Genomic DNA, 18,994 nt, shown 5'->3' with positions numbered 1-18,994 from the left:
TACCTACTCCCTCAGTGATTAAACCCAGGCAGCCACAACGAAGTATAAGTTATCTCCTAGCCTTGTAGGTTCAGTTCAGTCGCTCAGTTGTGTCCAACTCTTTGCGACCCCATGAACCACAGCACGCCAGGCCTCTCTGTCCATCACCAACTCCAGGAGTTCACCCAAACCCACGTCCATTGAGTTGGTGATGCCATCCAACCATCTCATCCTCTGTCATCCCCTTCTCCTCCTGCCCTCAATCTTTCCCAGCATCAGGGTCTTTTCAAATGAGTCAGCTCTTCGCATCAGGTGGCCAAAGTATTGGAGTTTCAGCTTCAAAATCAGTCCTATCAATGAACACCCAGGACTGATCTCCTTTAGGATGGACTGATTGGATCTCCTTGCAGTCCAAGGGACTCTTAAGAGTCTTCTCCAACACCACAGTTCAAAAGCATCAATTCTTTGCTGCTCAGCTTTCTTTATAGTCCAACTCTCACATCCATACGTGACCCCTGGAAAAACAATAGCCTTGACTAGATGGACCTTTGTTGACAAAGTAATGTCTCTGATTTTTAATATGCTGTCTAGGTTGGTCATAACTTTCCTTCCAAGGAGTAAGCGTCTTTTAATTTCATGGCTGCAGTCACCATCTGCAGTGACTTTGGAGCCCAGAAAAATAAAGTCAGCCACTGTTTCCCCATCTATTTGCCATGAAGTGATGGGACTGGATGCCATGATCTTAGTTTTCTGAATGTTGAGCTTTAAGCCAACGTTTTCACTCTCCTCTTTCACTTTCTTCGGAATTCACAGCAAAATTACATTAGAATAGAACACATACTCTGAATGGATTGGGTTGGCCAAAAAGTTCTTCTGGGTTTTTCCATATGAAAACTGGAAGGAAGTTTGTGGCCAACCCTATATCTTAAGTGGTACACAATCATGGCAGCAGCCCATGATTTTGATTCATCATATAAATATTTTCCTGAAGCCCTCTCTATAATAAACATTAATAAATAGGGAAAGCAAAAAGGTTCTGACTGCAAGCCATAGAAACCAAACTCCAACCAGCTCATGCTCAAATAAAAATATTAGACCAGTTATTGGGGCATCCTCTACAACCATAGGAAGACCCTAGCTGCCCCTGGAACATGGAGAAAACCAGAAGGACTCAAAGACTGTCAGCACTCTGACTCTGCTTTTCTCTGAGGGCTGGATTCATTGCTTCCTCCCATGGAGTAGCCTCTCTGACATGGCAGTGGCCTGAGAATGCCTGCCTTTCCCTCACAATGGAGAAAATACTCCCCTCTTGCCATCATCAGTTGAAAACTCCTTGGGAAGCACAGAGATAGGACGGGTTTAGATCACTTACCTTTGGATGAATACACGAGAGCCTCAGGGCACCAATGTGAGGGGCAGGGACTTGATCCCTAGAAAGGGGAACATTCCCAGTGAATGGGGAAATTAATCTGAGATGAGACGTCCCCCAAATTGATGTCAACAAAAACAAGTTCAGAGACTTCCCTAGTTCAGTAACTAAGATTCTGTGCTCCCAGTGCAGGGGATGCAGGTTCGATCCTTGATCAGGGAACTAGATCTCACATGCTGCAACTAAGACCCAGTGCAGGTAAATAAATAAATATTTAAAAAATAACAATAAAGTTCAAGCTACACAAAGTAACCCCATTCAGGTCCAAAGAAAAATGAGTGTGTGTGTTTGCCAGTCAAGAGTTCAAATATTTCTCAAAAGCTAACAGAGTTTGTCAGAAGGACTGAGCCCTCCTGAGGGCTCAGGAAGTACCTCTCCATCTGCTATCTTCCACCTCACTGAGGCTCCAGCAGCCCTGCCTGCTTCAGAAGGACCTCACGGGAGGTGGTAAGGGAGGCAGAACTCAGGCTGCTGCCTCTCATTGCCCATCACCTTCACTGTACAGCATCTTGGTGCAGGTAGAGACACAAATGCACAATGACAAAACCTGGCAGGATCTGAGCAAGGATCTCTGAGTGAGTGTTTTGGGCTCTTTTTTTTTTTTTTTTTTTAAAGCAGCTTCCAAGCTGTTGTTAAACACCAACAATGTGTGATGAAGTTGCTGTAGCAGATTTTTGGAACTAAGACTGGGAACGTAGCAGCAGGGCACCCAAAAGTGGTCAGCACGTCTGAGCCAGGGACAGGTCCTGCTCTCAGGCAAGAAAGAAGAAGCTGAGAAACAGCATGCAAAAGTCAAGAGGCCTAGAGTTGTGTCCTTGGGACCAATTAGAGTGACTGGTGGTCAGCACACTTGGGACAAGAATAGGCTCCATAGTGGCCGCAAGAGCTGGCAAAGGTTTGGATATCCTTGACCTCATATCTGGTGTCCCCTTTCTGTCCTTGTGCTCGAAGCTCTCCCACATTTTTCCCATTCGGTCTTTGATACCTTTGGTAAAAGAGATGATAAGACTCTATCCTGCTAGAGGAATTGTGAAGCTTACAGGGATGGTGTGCATGCATTTGGGAGGCTTCTAGGAAGTGTGTGCTTAGGCCATACAACTCTACCAGTTCGGGCTTCCCTGGTGGCTCAGATGGTAAAGATATCTGCTTGCATTGCAAGAGATCTGAGTTCAATCCCTGGGTCAGGAATATCCCCTGGAGAAGGGAATGGCTACCCACTCCAGTATTCTTACCTGGAAAACTGAATGGACAGAGGAGCCTAGTGGGCCCCAGTCCATGGGGTCACAAAGAGTTGGACACGACTGAGCCACTAACACTCTGCACTCTGCATCTCTCCACCAGTTCAGGATCCAGAATAAAATGTGTGGGACAGCTGATTTAGGAGTGAGAGGTTTCCAAAGTCATGGCAATGTCAGGTGGTATGGGGGTGGGTGGCCAGTCCAACTGATCCAGTGCCGAGGGCAGGGGTGATCACCGCCAGGAATGTGTGCTTCCAAAGTCAGGTATCTGAAGTCAGGGAGTTGGCAGGAAGAGCTGAGTCAGGTGCACAGGCTTTGAGGGGGACCCACGTGCTGCCTTTTACCTAGTGTGAACTTTTTTTTTCTTAATATATATATTTTTTATTAAAGTATAGTTGACTCGCAATGTTTCAGGTGCACAGCAAGGTGATTCAGTTATACATATAAACATACATTATTTTTGAAATTATTTTTCATTATAAGTTATTAGAAGATATTGACTATAGTTCCCTGTGCTTGAATGAGCTTGGGAAGGGCAAAGTCAGCATCATCAGGGGGAGGAGGGAGAGGGACACAGTAGTTTGCTGTGTCCTTAATTGTGCCAGGAAGTCTTCAATTTGAGGACTGTTTCCCAGAAATGAAAACTTTTGATTTTACATTTCATTTTTATTAGTAGAATTTTCAAACATACTGACATGTAGGGAAAATTGTATGATGAACACCTGCACATCCATTCCTTACGTGTAACAGTTACATTCTGTCACATTTGTCTCATCTGATTTTCTGTTAAAGTATTTTAAAGGAAATTCTGGACATTAGGATGTTTATTCCCTAAGTACCTTGGTGTGGTGCTGAGTGCTCAGTAGTGTCTGACTCAGTGACCCCAGGTACTGTAGCCCGCCAGGCTCCTCTGTCCATGGGATTCTCCAGTATTCTACTGGAATGGGGTGCCATTCCCTTTTCCAGGGGAATCTTCCCAACCCAGGTCCATCTCCTGCATTGGCAGGTGGATTCTTTACCACTGAGCCACCTGGGAAGCCCCAAATACTTCATTACATATATTTAAACCTAAGAGATTTTTTTCCTTCTTAACACCAATCCTATTATCCTGGCTAACAAAATTCATAATTTCTTACTCCAGTATCCATGGAAATATCCACTAAATATTTAAATGTTTCCTTGTTCCCCAGCTCTCTCTTAGTCCTTTGTTGAAGCCTGGATAGAAGAGAACAATGCTAGAACACATGCCAGTGAGACAGGAAGGAAGGGGGCCACCAGCCCAGTCCCTGAGTATTCTAGACCTCTAGCAAAGGAAGCAGTTGCCATAGACTAATGACCCAAGAGGGCTAATGATCGTCATCAGTGAATATATCTCCAACAATCGGATTTTTCATCAGAGGTTCAGAAGGCTGCCATTTTTTTCAGAGCTCTCAGGAGTGAGGCCAGAAGCCTGAGAAGTGGGCCTGGGCCATCTCTAGGTACAAAACTAAGAAAAAGAGATTTTTAAAAAATTTCCTTAAGGTAAGCTAAACTGCTGTAACAAGCAGACCGCCAGATGAGAATGGCTCAGAGTCAAGATGCTTACTTTGTACCCATTTACCAGGCAAGTCGCGTCTGGCCCAAGGGCGGCTCTGCTCTATGCGATCACTCGGGAGCTGCTCTCCCATCTATGATTCGGCAAATAGCCACGATCATCTCCAGCTCAGTGAGGGTGAATCGGGGGAGGGAACAACTGAGGACCAAATGAGAGGGTTTGGGGGCCAGATCTGATTGTGGTATAGAACTTCCCATACGACTTTCAAAGAGGTTAGGAAACAAAATCTAAGGTTGGACTCAGAAGAAAGAGACAACTGTGGTGAAGCACTAGCAGATGCTGCCACAGCACAAGAGTCCCATCTCCTTGATTTAAGAGGCAGCTTGTTGCCAGAGAACTGGCAGGATCTTATGCAGGGTCTGTCAGTCATAAAGATCTCATGGGGCTTGAGATTGTGAAGTCAGGGAGGGGATGAGAATAGATTGCTTTTTCAGGTATCAATGCTACAACCATCTGCTACAATCTCAGACTGCAAGATCAGGGTAGCAGGTGCAAGAAAAGCTCATGAATTTCACTCCTACTGCTCAGTCCTGGGGGAGTTCCTAAAGCCCAGTGCCAGAGTCAGAACCTCTGTCTATTCAGTGTGAAACTCTCTTGTCAAGTGGATAATAATTTCCTCTTGTCCAAATACAGGAGGAAACTGAGTCACGAGCTCTGATGTGTGAGAGAACAACTTCGAACCCAAAGTTATGCACAAGGGTTGGTAGTGCTTACAAATGATTGAAACAGGGCCCAGACCCTGTGGGTCAGGGTTTCCAACAGGAGGCTGTGGATGGCTCCCAAAGAGGAAACCCCAGTCTCCACCATAGGGGAACACAGGAACAGGCTCGAGAGCAGGGTCCAGTGAGCTACTTCTGTGAGACTCTTAGGGTTCTGTCATAGGATCATATTTTCTGACTGCTCTCTGTCCCTCTGCTGTCTAAGGTTCCTGGTGTCTAAGCTCACATTCATTTCCACTTAGCACTGGGCTGAGAAATATCGTAATGAACTGGGGAAACTTGAGTGATGATACTGACGGTTGTGTGGGGCAGGAGCTGGTAGTGCCTGGGAAGGCAAAGTCCTTGGTGCAGTATGTGTGTGCTCAATTGTGTCTGACTCTTGTGATCCCATGGACTGCAGCCCACCAGGCTCCTGCCCATAGGATTTTCAAGGCAAGAATATTGGGGTGGGTTGCCGTTTCCTCCTCCAGCAGATCTTCCCAACCCAGGGATTAAACCCATATCTCTGGTATCTCCTACACTGGCAAGCAGATTCTTTATCAGGAAGTCTAGGGAATTAGACACATGGCCCTTCAGTGTACAGATGGCAAGGGGCAGAGATGGCCATTGTGGTCTGGTCAGGTCACGTATGGAAGTTTCACAGGGCTTCACAGATATTTATTTAGTATTGAATGAAAGAGTCTTTAAATTCTATAGTAGGAATCCAACCACTTTGAGTCCTGAGCCTGGAGGCTGAAGGAGATTCTGAGACCATTGAGGCCAGTGACTCAAAGAATGCCCATTACTATCATCTGAGAAGAAATGTCATGAATGGAGCTCCGTCCTGAGAGACCACACAAGGAATATTGTGTTGGGGGCACCTGGGACATGGCTGGCATCCATAGCACTGCCCATTGTCACATCTGGTGGCTGCTTTTTCTCCCCTTCAATAGATTTCCTACTTGACCCTCCCTCTATGTGACTTCATAGAAGTGGGCAGATCTGGTTCTTTTCCAGGAGCATATCTGAGTGAGAGAGATCTGAGAGGGGGTCCACGGAAAGGGTGGGGGGTCTTTGGAAGGTGAATGGACATCCAATCATCCATCCGAGAGGCATTCCTAACTTTGCATCCTAGGGAAACACTTGTGTGGTCATTGGTTAAGGAGTTAGAGTTTTTTTGCTTTTTATTTTTAAAGATTTTTTGATGTGGACCATTTGTAAAGTCTTTATTGAATTTGTTACTTCTATGTTGCTTCTGTTTCATGTTTTAGTTTTCTGCCCAAGAGGTATGTGGGATCTTAGCTCCCTGACCAGGGATCAAACCCTCACCCACTGCATTGGAAGGCAAAGTCTTAACCACTGGACCACCAGGGAACTCCCAAGGAGTCAGAGTTTTAAACAAGCTGAAAGTTAAAGCATTAATCACTCAGTCATTTCTGGCTCTGTGAGACCCAATGGACTGTAGCCCACCAGGCTCCTCTCTCCATGAAATTCTCCAGGCAAGAATACTGGAGTGGGTTGCCATTTCCTCCTCTAAGGGAATCTTCCCAACCCAGGGATCAAACCTGAGTCTCCTGCATTGCAGGCAGATTCTTTACCACTGAGCCACCAGGGAAGTGAGATGGCAGGGTGTCTTTGTGCATATGGGAGAGCTGTGCCCATTGTGGAGGTTGGGCTTAGGACTCTGAAGGCTGTGAGGGAGGAGAGAGAATTGAATGGTGAACACGTTAGGCAGGGTGCCCCCACATCAGCCAGTTACCTCTTCTTGGAATGAAGAAGAGAGCACCTCACAGACCAGGTCCCACATATCCCATGTTCTTGGATATTTTCGAGGGTGGCCATGATAAGATTTAGGCACCCATTTGTCATGGATATCCTAGCCACACCACTGCGTGGACAGCCAGGGATTCTCTTGTGGTCGTCAAAAGTCCAGGAAGGCACCATACAAAATTAAAATGTCCCAACAGATTCTAAAGGAGGGGGCAATGGGTGTCTTCCAGTGAAGCTACACACTGAGCATTTCACTCACCTGGCACGAAGTTTTCGATCTGCTTTTTTCCTTTATGTAGCAAGCATCCAGGCTCACAGAGACCCAAGAGCCCAGAGAGCCACCTATCTAAAGTGCTCAGACTCTAAGTATATGTAGGAAACCAAGAGTTGTTTAGCCTGGGGAACTGGGGGGTGTTGTGGGGTCAGGGTGGACTGACCCCACAGACAGAAGACCACAGTTGGTTGTAGAACAATGAGCCCTTCCACTCTCTGAATGTCTCTGAAAAATGGCTCTTTGGTTAAGAGTAGACCCAAGTTTATTCCAGATTTGTTGTTTTTTTTTTTCTTTTTCAAAGATTACAGAGTCTTTACTTAACTTCTTTTTATTTATTTTTGGTTGCACTGGGTCTTTGTTGCTGTACGCAGGCTTTCTTTAGTTGCAGCAAGCAGGGGCTACTCTCTAGTTTCGGTGCTCAGGCTTCTCACTGCGGTGGCTTCTCTTGTTGCAGCACACGGGCTCTAGGGTGCCTGGACTTCAGTGGTTGTCACGTGGGCTGTCACATGGCACACGGGCTCAGTAGTTGAGGTTTCTGGGCTCTAGAGGGTGGACTCAGTAGTTGTGACGCACTGGCTGAGTTGCTCTGAGGCATGTGGGATCTTCCCAGACAAGGGATCAACCCATGTCCGCTACACTGGCAGGCAGATTCTTATCCACTGTACCACCAGGGAAGTCCTTATTCCTGGTTCTTGAGAGCAGAAGGGGAAAGGAAAGTCAGCCCCATATTGGCAGAGGTTTTGGCCACGGACACACAGTCATTCACGAGGGTTGAGAAGAGCCCGAGTCAGAGTTCTTTGGGAGGCAGCCATAACACAAGGGGGAAACCATCCCTTGAGGAATTTTTTACCCAACACTTGCCCTCTGGGTGATAGTGACCATGACCGGGACTAGGGAGGCCCATGTGAAAGTGGTTGGGCCTTGGCGGGATCCAGCTCAGTAATAAGAGCCCTAGGAAAGGCCAGCCACTGGAGGGATGAGAGGTGACACTATTGTCACAGGCAGTTGTTGCTGTTGTTCAGTTGCTCAGTTGTGTTCAGCTCTTTGCCACCCCATGGACTGCAGCATGCCAGGCTTCCCTGTCCTTCACCATCTCCTGGAGCTTGCTCAAACTCATGTGCATTAAGTCAGTGATGCCATCCAACCATCTCATCTTCTGTCGTCCCCTTCTCCTCCTGCCTTCAATCTTTCCCAGCATCAAGGTCTTCTCTAACAAGTCAGCTCTTCGCATCAGGTGGCCAAAGTATTGGAGCTTCATCTTCAGCATCAGTCCTTTCAATGACTATTCAGGGTTGATTTCCTTTAGGATTGGCTGGTTTGATCTTCTTGCAGTCCAAGGGACTCTCAAGAGTCTTCTCACAGGTAGAAAATCTCTCAATTGCTGACATAGCACAGAGGATAGAGTCTCTGTTGGGAATGACAACTCAGTGAAAACTGGGCTCCCCTCCACTTTTTTTCAATTTCTTCTATTTTTTAATTTATTGGCAAAAAAGGTGGTCATAGATGTCTTATCACTTTCATTTTATAAATCACTTGTTTCTATTTCCAACATTATTTATATGTGTGATATTTTTAGTCTATTTTGTTTGATGTCCTCAATTTTATTCTTTATTTCATTTTAACTGATATTTTTAATTGAAGTATAGTTTATTTTCGTACTTGCTAAGTCACTTCCATCATGTCTGATTCTTTGTGACCCTATGGACTGTAGCCTGCCTGGCTCTTCTGTCCATGGGATTCTCCATGCAAGAATACTGGAGTGGATTGCCATTCCCTTCTCCAGGGATATCTTCCCAAACCAGGGATCAAACCTGCATCTCTTATGTCTGTTGCATTGGCAGGTGGGCTCTTTACCACTAGAGCCACCTGGGAAGATATAGTTGATTTACAATGTTGTGTTAATTTCTGCTGTGCAGTAAAGTGATTCAGTTATATGAATACATACATATTCTTTTTTTTATATTCTTTTCCATGATGGTTTATCACAGGATATTGCATATAGTTCCCTGTGCTACACAGGAGGACCTTGTTGTTGATCTGTCCTCCACTTTCAAAGAGAGGCAAAGGGACAGTGAAAAATGTATTTCTGTTATTACTGTTTTCAGGCTTGTCCAAGGTAAAATACACATGGTCCCATCAATCTGTACAGAGGCAGAAAAACAGTCAAATTCATCTGAGTCTACTGTTGCTTTCTGTGAATCTAAGATGAAAGGTGTGTAGTCTCTGATCAAAGGCAAAAGACTTGAGTGAGTTGCCTGAAACCTGTCAAGGTGCCAACACATACCAGGGGGAGCTGTCTGACCCTCAGTGTTTAAGAAAGATCAAGGATGCGGTGGATGTGGGCCATGGCAGAGCTGAAGTGGAAGATGTACCCAGAGGGAGATAGGCAGCTTGGAGCTGGACTGGCTTGAGTGCGGGAGGCCAGAAACTTGCAGAAAGGCTTAGCAGGGATGCCTGAAAGCACTGAGGAGGATCCTGGTCCTAGTCCTTCTGGAATGCAGGGAACACATAGGCATACATAGGAATTCGTGTCCAGTCCACCCTCAGCAGCTGCTGCTTCTTGGCCTGAGAAACAGACCTCAGGGAGGCTGGGGCCACGCCCTGGCACAAGAATGAGGGAACTTCGAGTCTCCTGGCCAAGGTCTCAGAATGCCTGTGTCCTTCAGGATTGTCACCCAGGTTTTCCACCTCATTTAATGTTAAAGTTATACACGAAGGCTCTCCTTCTACACTGGGCTGTTCTGGGGACAACATCAGCTCTTTGATTCACTGGAAGCCAGTTGCTATGGTTCCAAATAGATATGTCCCCACAAAGTTCATATGTTGAAATCCTAATCTCCAAGGTGATGATGGTATTTGGAGGTAGAACCTTTGGGAGGTGATCTGGCCATAAGAACCTTCACATGCAGGTGGGCTCGGATTTGAAAATAATGGCTATGCTGCTTAGGCGCAGCCTAAGGCTGGAAGATGTAAAGACTGAATCTCCCGAGAACCCCACCTCAGTTCTGTGGGCCAGACAGGCCCTTGTGGCGTTCTAGTTGAATGCAGAAGAAATGAGTGAGCCCAATCATCAGTCAGAGACAAGCCTGGGATCACCCAGTCTACAGGAGGGGCCAAGCTTGGGGTCCCCTTGAAAGCAGCTGGAACCAGACTCAGGTTCCCCCCAGGGTCAGGGAGATCCAGGCCTGGAGTTGCCCCAAAGCCAGCAGAAGTCAAGTCCTGAATTCCACCAACTTCAGTCAAAGCCAAGTGAGGACTCACCCAAGTTCTCCCAGGACCAAGATGAAGCAGACTCGGAATTGCACAAGAATAAGGAGGAGCCTATCCTGGGGTCCCCCGATATCAGTTGCAGCCAGGCTCAGGATCACTAGAGCCTTACCTAGGTCAGCATCTCTGGGTCCTGAGCCCTCGAAGCCACTACAGGAGCTGACACCCCAGTTGCCCGTCTACCAACGGGATCAGTAGGAGCAGAGCAAGCTAGCTCCAGCCGGGCAGCCGGCAAGAGAAGGCCTCACACCAAAGAAGTGAAAAAGTTCTTCTGCCCAGGCCCCTGCGTCCAAGAAGCCGAAGGAGGAGGAGGTTCCTATAATCCCAAAGGGGAAGTGCAAGTCTGGGGCGGGTGTGGAAGGACCGCTCAAAGAAGAGGTTCTCCCAGATGGTTCAGGACAAGCCCCTGCGCACATGCCGGCAGCAAAAGATGAAAGACCGGCAGGAGAGGAAGCTGGCCAAGGACCTTCCCAGCACCTGGAGGAGGAGAAGGAGCGTCGCTGCAGGGAGAACTTGAAACGCCGCCTGGAGGAGGAGCGGGAGGCAAAGATCGTCCAAGTGATTCGAAACCCTGCCAAGCTCAAGCGGGCGAAGAAGCAACAGCTGGAATCCATTGAGAAGCCAGACACGCTGACCCAGCTGCAGAAGCCACCACCTCAGTGGCCGGCAGCCGAGATCTGAGCTCAGGACAGCCGAGGCCTTCTGTGGCCAACCACCGTGTCCACATGGCAGCTCTCGGGGCACTGGCCACATGCCTCTGCTGACCCGGCAGTCCGGCTCCATGGCTCCCAGACAGGGGCACCACCCGAGTCGGGGCTCTGAGCCTTCAAAGGACTGGCGGGCAGGTCTCCGTGGAGCAGGGGGAGCCTGGAACCTCGCAGACTGGAGGTGGGAAGAGGGTCAGTCTCCTCCTCCCCACTCACATGCCCCTTCCTTTCCAAGTGACTTCAAACCAAGAAGAGTAATTTCTGGTTCCTCAGGGAACTGATGACTGGAGGGGTGACTCCCCAGAATGTGTATGCTCTGTCTCAGGGTCCTGGGTCCAACCCAGACCAGGAGGCCAGAGTCAAGTGTCAAGCTCCCCCCACCCCCACCTTCCCAAAGGCTGCTTTTGGGTCTCTCTGCACCCCACTGACCCTGTCACCCAGCAGACTGAATCCGGCTCCACCACACTTCTTAAAACTTAAGGTTAAAATGGGGAGGTCGCAAGGCACAGGGTCCCTCCAGCTCCCCTTTTCCTGCCCCAGACTCTGCAGAAGCCACTCCCCCCCCACCACCTGAGTTCTGATTAACTCATTACATCCAGTCTCCAGCAGAAATCTGTATGGAACACCAGCTGTGTACAGGCACAATTCTAGGTATCAGGGAATACAGACAAAAGTTACTGCCTTCAAGGAGCTTTCATTCTGCTGGAGAAAACATAATAAACAATAAAGTATATAAAAAAAAGAGCCCTCACGAATGGGATTCAGTTCAGTTCAGTTCAGTCGCTAAGTCGTGTCCGACTCTTTGCGACCCCATGAATTCCAGAATGTGAATCGCAGCACGCCATGCCTCCCTGTCCATCACCAACTCCCGGAGTTCACTCAGACTCACGTCCATCGAGTCAGTGATGCCATCCAGCCATCTCATCCTGTGTCGTCCCCTTCTCCTCCTGCCCCCAATCCCTCCCAGCATCTGAGTTTTTTCCAATGAGTCAACTCCGCATGAGGTGGCCAAAGTACTGGAGTTTCAGCTTTAGCATCATCCCTTCCAAAGAAATCCCAGGACTGATCTCCTTTAGAATGGACTGGTTGGGATTAGTATCCTTATAAAAAGAAGTCCCAGAGACCTAGCTTGTTCTTTCTGTTATGTGAAGACACAGAGAAACACAGCAAAGAAGGAAGACAGGAACCAGCACCTTGGACTTGGACCTCCCAGCCCCCAGAACTGTGAGTAATTAATTTCTGTTGTTTGTTTGGTTTATTTCATTGTATTGAAGTATAATTGATTTACAGTGTTGTGGTAGTTTCTGGTGTACAACGAAGTGGTTTAGTTTTATACATATTTACTGTTTTTAAGATTCTTTTCCATTATAGTTTATTGCAAGATACTGAATAGTTTCCTGTGTTATACAGTAGGTCCTTGTTGTTTATTTATTTTTGTTTATTTTATATATAGGGAAAATGTTAGTCACTCAGTCGTGTCTGACTGTTTGTGACCTCATGGACTATAGCCTCCATGGAGTTCTCCAGGCAAGAATACTGTAGTGGGTTGCCATTCGTTTCTCCAGGGACTCTTCCTGACCTGGGGATTAAACTAGATCTCCCATATTGCAGGCAGATTCTTTACCGTCTGAGCCATCAGATAAGCCCTTTTTATATAGTAGCTTGTATCTGTTAATCCTAAACTCCTGATTTATCCCTCCCCCCAAATTTCTGTTGTTTATAAGCCACCCAGCCAGTGATATTTTTTACTAAGACATCAGCCATCTCCACTGACCCCTTCTTCACCACCATCACTTCCTCATCACTTAAGCCAGAAAAATCTGTTCAGTATTTTGATGCCACAAAACGGAATGGTGGGTTTCTTGTGGAATCACCCCTCCAAAATAATATATAGCAGACCTCAGATAATGTCATGAGAATCTAAGTGTTTCCTGTGGTTTTCTAGTGCTTTTACAGAACTTTGATAAGTACATTTTCAAATGGTTTTCTTTCTGTTTTTAAAATATTTCTGTTCGAGTTTTTCTTTACAAGGAAAACTGTCCCTGTATGTAGATCATCTGATTGTTTATGTTGAAAATTCCAGGGACTCTACAGTGCAATACTAGAACTAATAAATGATCTTAGCAATGTCATAGGATCCAAGGTTAATATAGAAAAATCTCATGTATTATATATACTAGCAGGAAACAATTGGAAAATGAAATTTTTACAAATCTCATTTATGGCAATACCAAGAAACATAAAATAACTAGTAATTACTTTAACAAAAGACTATCAACACCACTCTGATGAAAACTATAAAACATTGCTGAGAGAAATTAAATTAGATGAAACCGAAATAATTGGAAAGGCATGCCATGTTCACAGATTGAAGGCTCAGAATTGTTAAGATAGCCGTTCTCTCCAAATTGAATTCTAGATTCAAAGCTATCACAGTCAACATCCATGCAGGTCAAGTGAGCTGTGGGAGAAATCCTAAGGAGCCAGGGCCCCAGCCCCCCAGTGGAGAAGCAGAGGGGAGTGGTGCCTGCAGCCTGGGCTGCACCTGGATCCTGGTAGAGGAGGCGTTCAAATGCACTGCTGTCCGATAGAAACACAATGTGAGCCACAAATGCCAGCCATCATACGCGTCGTTTTTAATTTTCCAGCAATCACATTTAAAAGGTCAAATTATTTTTAAAAATATACTTGTTTAAACCATGTCCAAAATAATATCATTTCCACACATGATCAACATTTCACGTTACTAATGAGATAGTTGTACATTATTTGAGATCTGTGATGCATTCTACATCTTCCCAGGTGACGCTAGTGGTAAAGAACCCTGCCGATGCAGGACACTCAAGAAATGCGGGTTCAATCCCTGGGTCAGGAAGACTCCCTGAAGGAAGGAAATGACAACCCACTCCAGTATTCTTGCCTGAGGAATCCCATGGACAGAGGAGCCTGGCGGGCTACAGTCCCTGGGGTCGCAAAGAGTTGGACACTATGCAGCAACTGAGTACATACCTTCTACACTTACAGCAGACGGCAGATGCTCAATAGCCATGTGTCCCCCACATCTGTCACACTGGCCAGCCCACTTTTAAGCCATATCTTCTGCTGTTCCCTAGTTTTTCCTTTTTTTTTTTTTTAATTTACTCTCTTTTTTTTAAATTTTATTTTATTTTTAAACTGTACATAATTGTATTAGTTTTGCCAAATATCAAAATGAATCACAAAAACATTTATTTGTTTGGCTGCATCCAACCTAGTGGTGGCATGTGGGATCTCCCTCGCACTGTACAGGCTTCTCTAGTTGTGGCACGCAGGCTCAGTAGTTGCGGTGCGCAGACTTAGTTGCTCCATGGCATGTGGGATCTTAGTTCCCCCACCACGGATTGAACCTGCATTGGAAGGTGGATTCTTAACCACTGGACCACCTGGGAGGCCCCTGTTTCCTAGTTTTTACAGTTATATTTAAAATCTACTTTGTTGAGGTCTCACTAAGCATACAAAAGCTGTACATATTTAATGGATAAAACCTGATGAGTTTGGAGATAACTATATACCCATGAGGAGAAGGTGGGAGAAGGCAATGGCACCCCACTCCAGTACTCTTGCCCGGAAAATCCCATGGATGGAGGAGCCTGGTAGGCTGCCGTCCATGGGGTCGCACAGAGTTGGACATGACTGAAGTGACTTGGCAGCAGCATATACCCATGAAATGACCACCACAGCCTTTGCCATAAACATATCTGTCAAACTCTGCAAATTTTCTCCCACCCTCCGTATTTATTTTTACCATCATCATTATTATTTGTATTTTATTGGTTTGTTTCTTCAGTTAGGACAATAGCACATGGGTCCTGAAAGGTCAGAGATTTCTTCTGTCACCTTCTGTGAACCCCTTAAAATGTGAGGTCTTGCACTATATGTCCTGAATCCACACATAGGAACATATGCCATCTTATGTTACCATCCCCTCAAAGGAATTTTTAAAATAATCTCCCCCTTTTGTATGTGGTTTTGAGGAGGATGTTTTATCTACATCTTCAATTTCAACCACAGTTCATATGATGCCCTGTGGGTCCCTTGAGCAGAACGATTCCCTCAGCAATATCTAGTCATTTGCCAATCTTTAAATAACTGGCCACGACTGGCCCCTAGATCAGGCCAACTGACCTGCTTCTGGGCAGGCTTCATACTTGTGGGCTACCTAGTTATGTGGATCTGACCACATGATAGAAACGATTCCTCTGCAAAGTAAATATAAATTCTTTGACATGAGAGTATAAAGGCTTATGTGGTAGCCTGCCCCCTGCCCCTACATGATGTATTTTTTTGGTGAGAGAAAATAATTTGAAATTTATAATGCTGCATAATTCTTTGTCGTTAGCACCTGGCTTGCATTACACAATTTTAGATCTTTCCCCACTGACGTCTGCCCGTTCAGTAGCCTCAGCTTTTGTAATAAGGGCCTGCTCCCTTGACCTTGAGTCTAGCCTACCACTCTCTGTGCAGGGAGCTGCCTTCCAAGAGTCCTTCTGCTTGTCAGCTTTCCCTTTATTAGAAATCAACATCTTGACTGACTCCTTTCCTCAAACCTTGTCCAACCAAAATCCTTCTACTTAAATGTGTGCCTCATTTCTCTGTCCACCGATGGGTCCCCCAGACCTGCACTGACCTCCTTCTGTGAATCTGCCTTTAGGACTAAATGACAACCATAAAGGCCCAGGAAACGAAGCCTATCATGATTATAAATGACTGGAGGCTGCCTGTGCCTGTGTCCTCAAAACATTTACAAATTAATTAACTTGATTTATTTTTCTTGGCAGATCTTCCCTTTCGCTAGCTCCACCTGGAGTCATGTGGTCACCCGGGGTGGAGACTCTCAGACCGATGTCTCCCTCTGGTTCAATCTTTTCATGACCATGGCCCACCCCCCTCCCCCAATCCCCGCCCCAGCTCTGGGACCCAGCTGACACCATCTGGATAACTTCCTCAGCTTTTACTTTAAACATTTTTTTAATTAATTTTTCTTTTTAGTTTTTGGCTGAACCACACAGCATGCAGAATCTTAGTTCCCCAACTGGGGATAGAACTGGCACTCCCTATAGTGGAAGCACAATCTTAACCATTGATTCACTAGGGAATTCCCACTTCCTCAGCTTTTAAACCAGGACTTGCAGGGACTTCTCTGGTCATCCAGTGGTTAAGACTTCACACTCTCAATGCAGGGGCATGGGTTCGATCCCTGGTCAGGGAACTAGATCCCGCGTGTTGCAACCAAGATCAGTGCAGTCAAATAAATAAAAATTAAAAATAAATAAATAAAGCAAGGCCTGCAGAAAATTCCAGGGGTTCAAGGGAAACTTTTGGCACCATTTGATTTGGAAGACCCACACCAAGACCTGTCTCCAGGTGCCACCCATGCCCTAATGGTCAAGGCCAAGGCTCCCCTGTCCTAATGGTCAAGAGCAAGGCTTCAGGTGCCTTTGTGAACTGAGACAGAACTGGAGCCTCTCTGAATCCTTCCCATTGCCTGCCTGTTCTGCCTCCCATGGCCCAAATCTGTAGTAACTCACTGAAGATGAGCAGATCAGACTCTTCCTAGGACCAGATCTGACATGAATGCCTAGGCGGGAAGAAGTTATCATTCAGGAGGCGGCAAGATTTCCATACCATCTTTTTTGTTAAAAAAAAAGCAAACTCATCTTATTGGGAGAGCAACATAGAAGGTGAGCCACCACTAACTACTAGTTCACACGATCCCAAGAGTGCAACAAAGTCTGGTACAAGCATGCATTTGTTAACAGGACTGATTTCCACAGAATGGGCAGCCAAGGGCACCCAGGTGCAGCGCTGGAGGTGTCCCTTAAGCACCTGGGAGCCCTACCTCTTCGACCAACGAGGCCCACCTGTCCCAGGACTTGGCCGAGTCTGGTGGAGGAATAAGAAAGGAACTGATCTGCAAGAGCTCTAGAAAAGGATGATCCTCAGGGGGAAAGCACATCTGAGATGGGACAAATAATCAGACACCAGGCTAGGGGACCCTGCGTGCTCCATGCCTGTGAAGGGGACAGTGATGTTGGACGTGAAGAAAAGCCACAAACACATCGAGAATGGGCTGTCTTATCAGGCCAGTGTCCTATATTTCTCCTTTTATTTATTTTAAAAACTTTTACTTTTTAATTTTATTTTATTTGGCTGTACCAGGTCTTAGTTGCAGCATGTGGGATCTAGTTCCCTGACCAGAAATCGAACTCAGGGTCCCTGCATTGGGAGTGTGTAGTCTTAGCCACTGGGCCACCAGGGAAGTTCCTATATTTCTCCTTTTAAAGGCCTGCCTCTCTTGCTAGAATTCTCAGCCCTGGTGCTGGATCTGAACGAACTCAGTCTCACTGTTTGGTTTCCCAATGGCATCACGATCTATATGCCACACCCTACCTACTGGAGCCAGATTGTGTTTGCCGGGCTTCCCAGGTGGAGTGTGGGTGTCCACAAATGCTGCTCTGCAGAGGGAAGGATTTCACAAAATCCCATCTGCCCTTTGAGTGTCTCCTGGTGGGTCCAATTCCCACTTTGGGCTTTGTAATTACAAGTACTCTGCTTCAAGGGGGGAAAAAAATCATTGTCTCAGTGCGTGTGTGCTAAGTCACTTAAGTCATGTCCGACTCTTGGTGATGCTATGGACCATAGCCTGTGGCGCCTCTGGAGTGGGTTGCTGTGCCATCCTCCAGGGGATCTTCCCAACCCAGGGATCGAACCCATGATTCTTACATCTCCTGCATTGGCAAGTGGGTTCTTCACCACTAGCATCACCTGGAAAGCCCCTCATTGTCTTAGAGGACTAAATACAATGTCAGTCACGTGAAGGTATACATGAAAGGAAAACCTCAATGTGGTAACCCACTTTTTCTGTTTCTTCCTTTTATGGTGGGGAGATAGGGAGAATTCTGTCTTTAACTAAGACTAATGTCGTGTATTTAGCCAAAGCACACACTTGGCATGAATTAAAGACTTTTCAATTTCCTCACTGATGGTTGCATATTTGAAACCATAAATTGTGACTCTTGCCATTGGAGCTTCTAAACCTCCGCTTCTGTTTCTATCCATTTGCCTATTTTAGATCTAAAATCAAACAACATGTGGCCCTTTGTGTCGATAACGCTTTCATAGTTTATCCACGTATTGGTATTCATTCCTTTTCACTGCAGAAGAATATTTCATTTTGTGGGCATAAACCAGATTTTTGTTTATCCATTCATTAGTTAATGAACATTTGGGTTATTTCTACCTCTTGACTACTGTGAATAATGTTGCTATGAACATTCATGCATGAGTTTTTGTGTGGATATTTGTTTTCATTTCTCTTGGGCATACCCCTAGGGGTGGAATGACTGAGTCATATGGTACTTCTATGTTTACCTTTTTGAGATACTGTCAAATGCTTTACTGAAATTAGTTTTGATGGTAGCAGTTTTCTTTTCTTTTTTTTGTAGTTGTTTCAGATAAGCATTTACTTATATAGATTAGACATACAATAATTATTTGAGAAATAACTATTCTGGATATAATTAGGGAATGAATTTCCCCTCTTCCTTGAGATCAGCATTTATTTATATTGATCAGACCCCATCAATACTTCTTCAAGGATTGAATATCATTGGAATTCATTTTCATGGTGACTGAGAGCCTTTGATTTCCCCTGAGCTCTCTCTTGTCAGTTTCTTGCTGAATCCCAATCTTCAGCCTTGCCCTTTTTCTAGTCTCTGTCTCTTCTTCCCCTTTATGCCTCCATTTTCCCATCCCCCTTCCCACAAGACTAGGTTCTTTTTTATTTGGTGTCCATGAATCACATAACTATCTGGTTTAGGGAATGTCTGAGCCTTGAAAACTATTCTCTGTGGGCTGGACATACAGAGTTCATATTTTTAAAATTATGGAAAGGGAGAAAGGAGAGGCAGAAAGGGAACACAATAACACAATGGATTTGGTCTCAAAATGTGGCTTAAAAATTAGAACGAGCTGAAAGTATCTCAGCTTTGAAAGAAGA

The 18,994-nt window shown here is 45.7% G+C and overlaps 1 pseudogene; it reads left to right on the top strand.

Moving 5' to 3' along the window:
* The first annotated feature begins 9,912 nt into the window (after positions 1-9,912).
* Positions 9,913-10,930, top strand: LOC139181373 (coiled-coil domain-containing protein 86 pseudogene; annotated as a pseudogene).
* The last annotated feature ends 8,064 nt before the right edge of the window (positions 10,931-18,994 follow it).

Source organism: Bos indicus, chromosome X, assembly GCF_029378745.1.
Source record: "Bos indicus isolate NIAB-ARS_2022 breed Sahiwal x Tharparkar chromosome X, NIAB-ARS_B.indTharparkar_mat_pri_1.0, whole genome shotgun sequence".
In the NCBI taxonomy this organism is placed as follows: domain Eukaryota; kingdom Metazoa; phylum Chordata; class Mammalia; order Artiodactyla; family Bovidae; genus Bos; species Bos indicus.
This window is presented reverse-complemented; position numbering and strand designations above follow the sequence as displayed.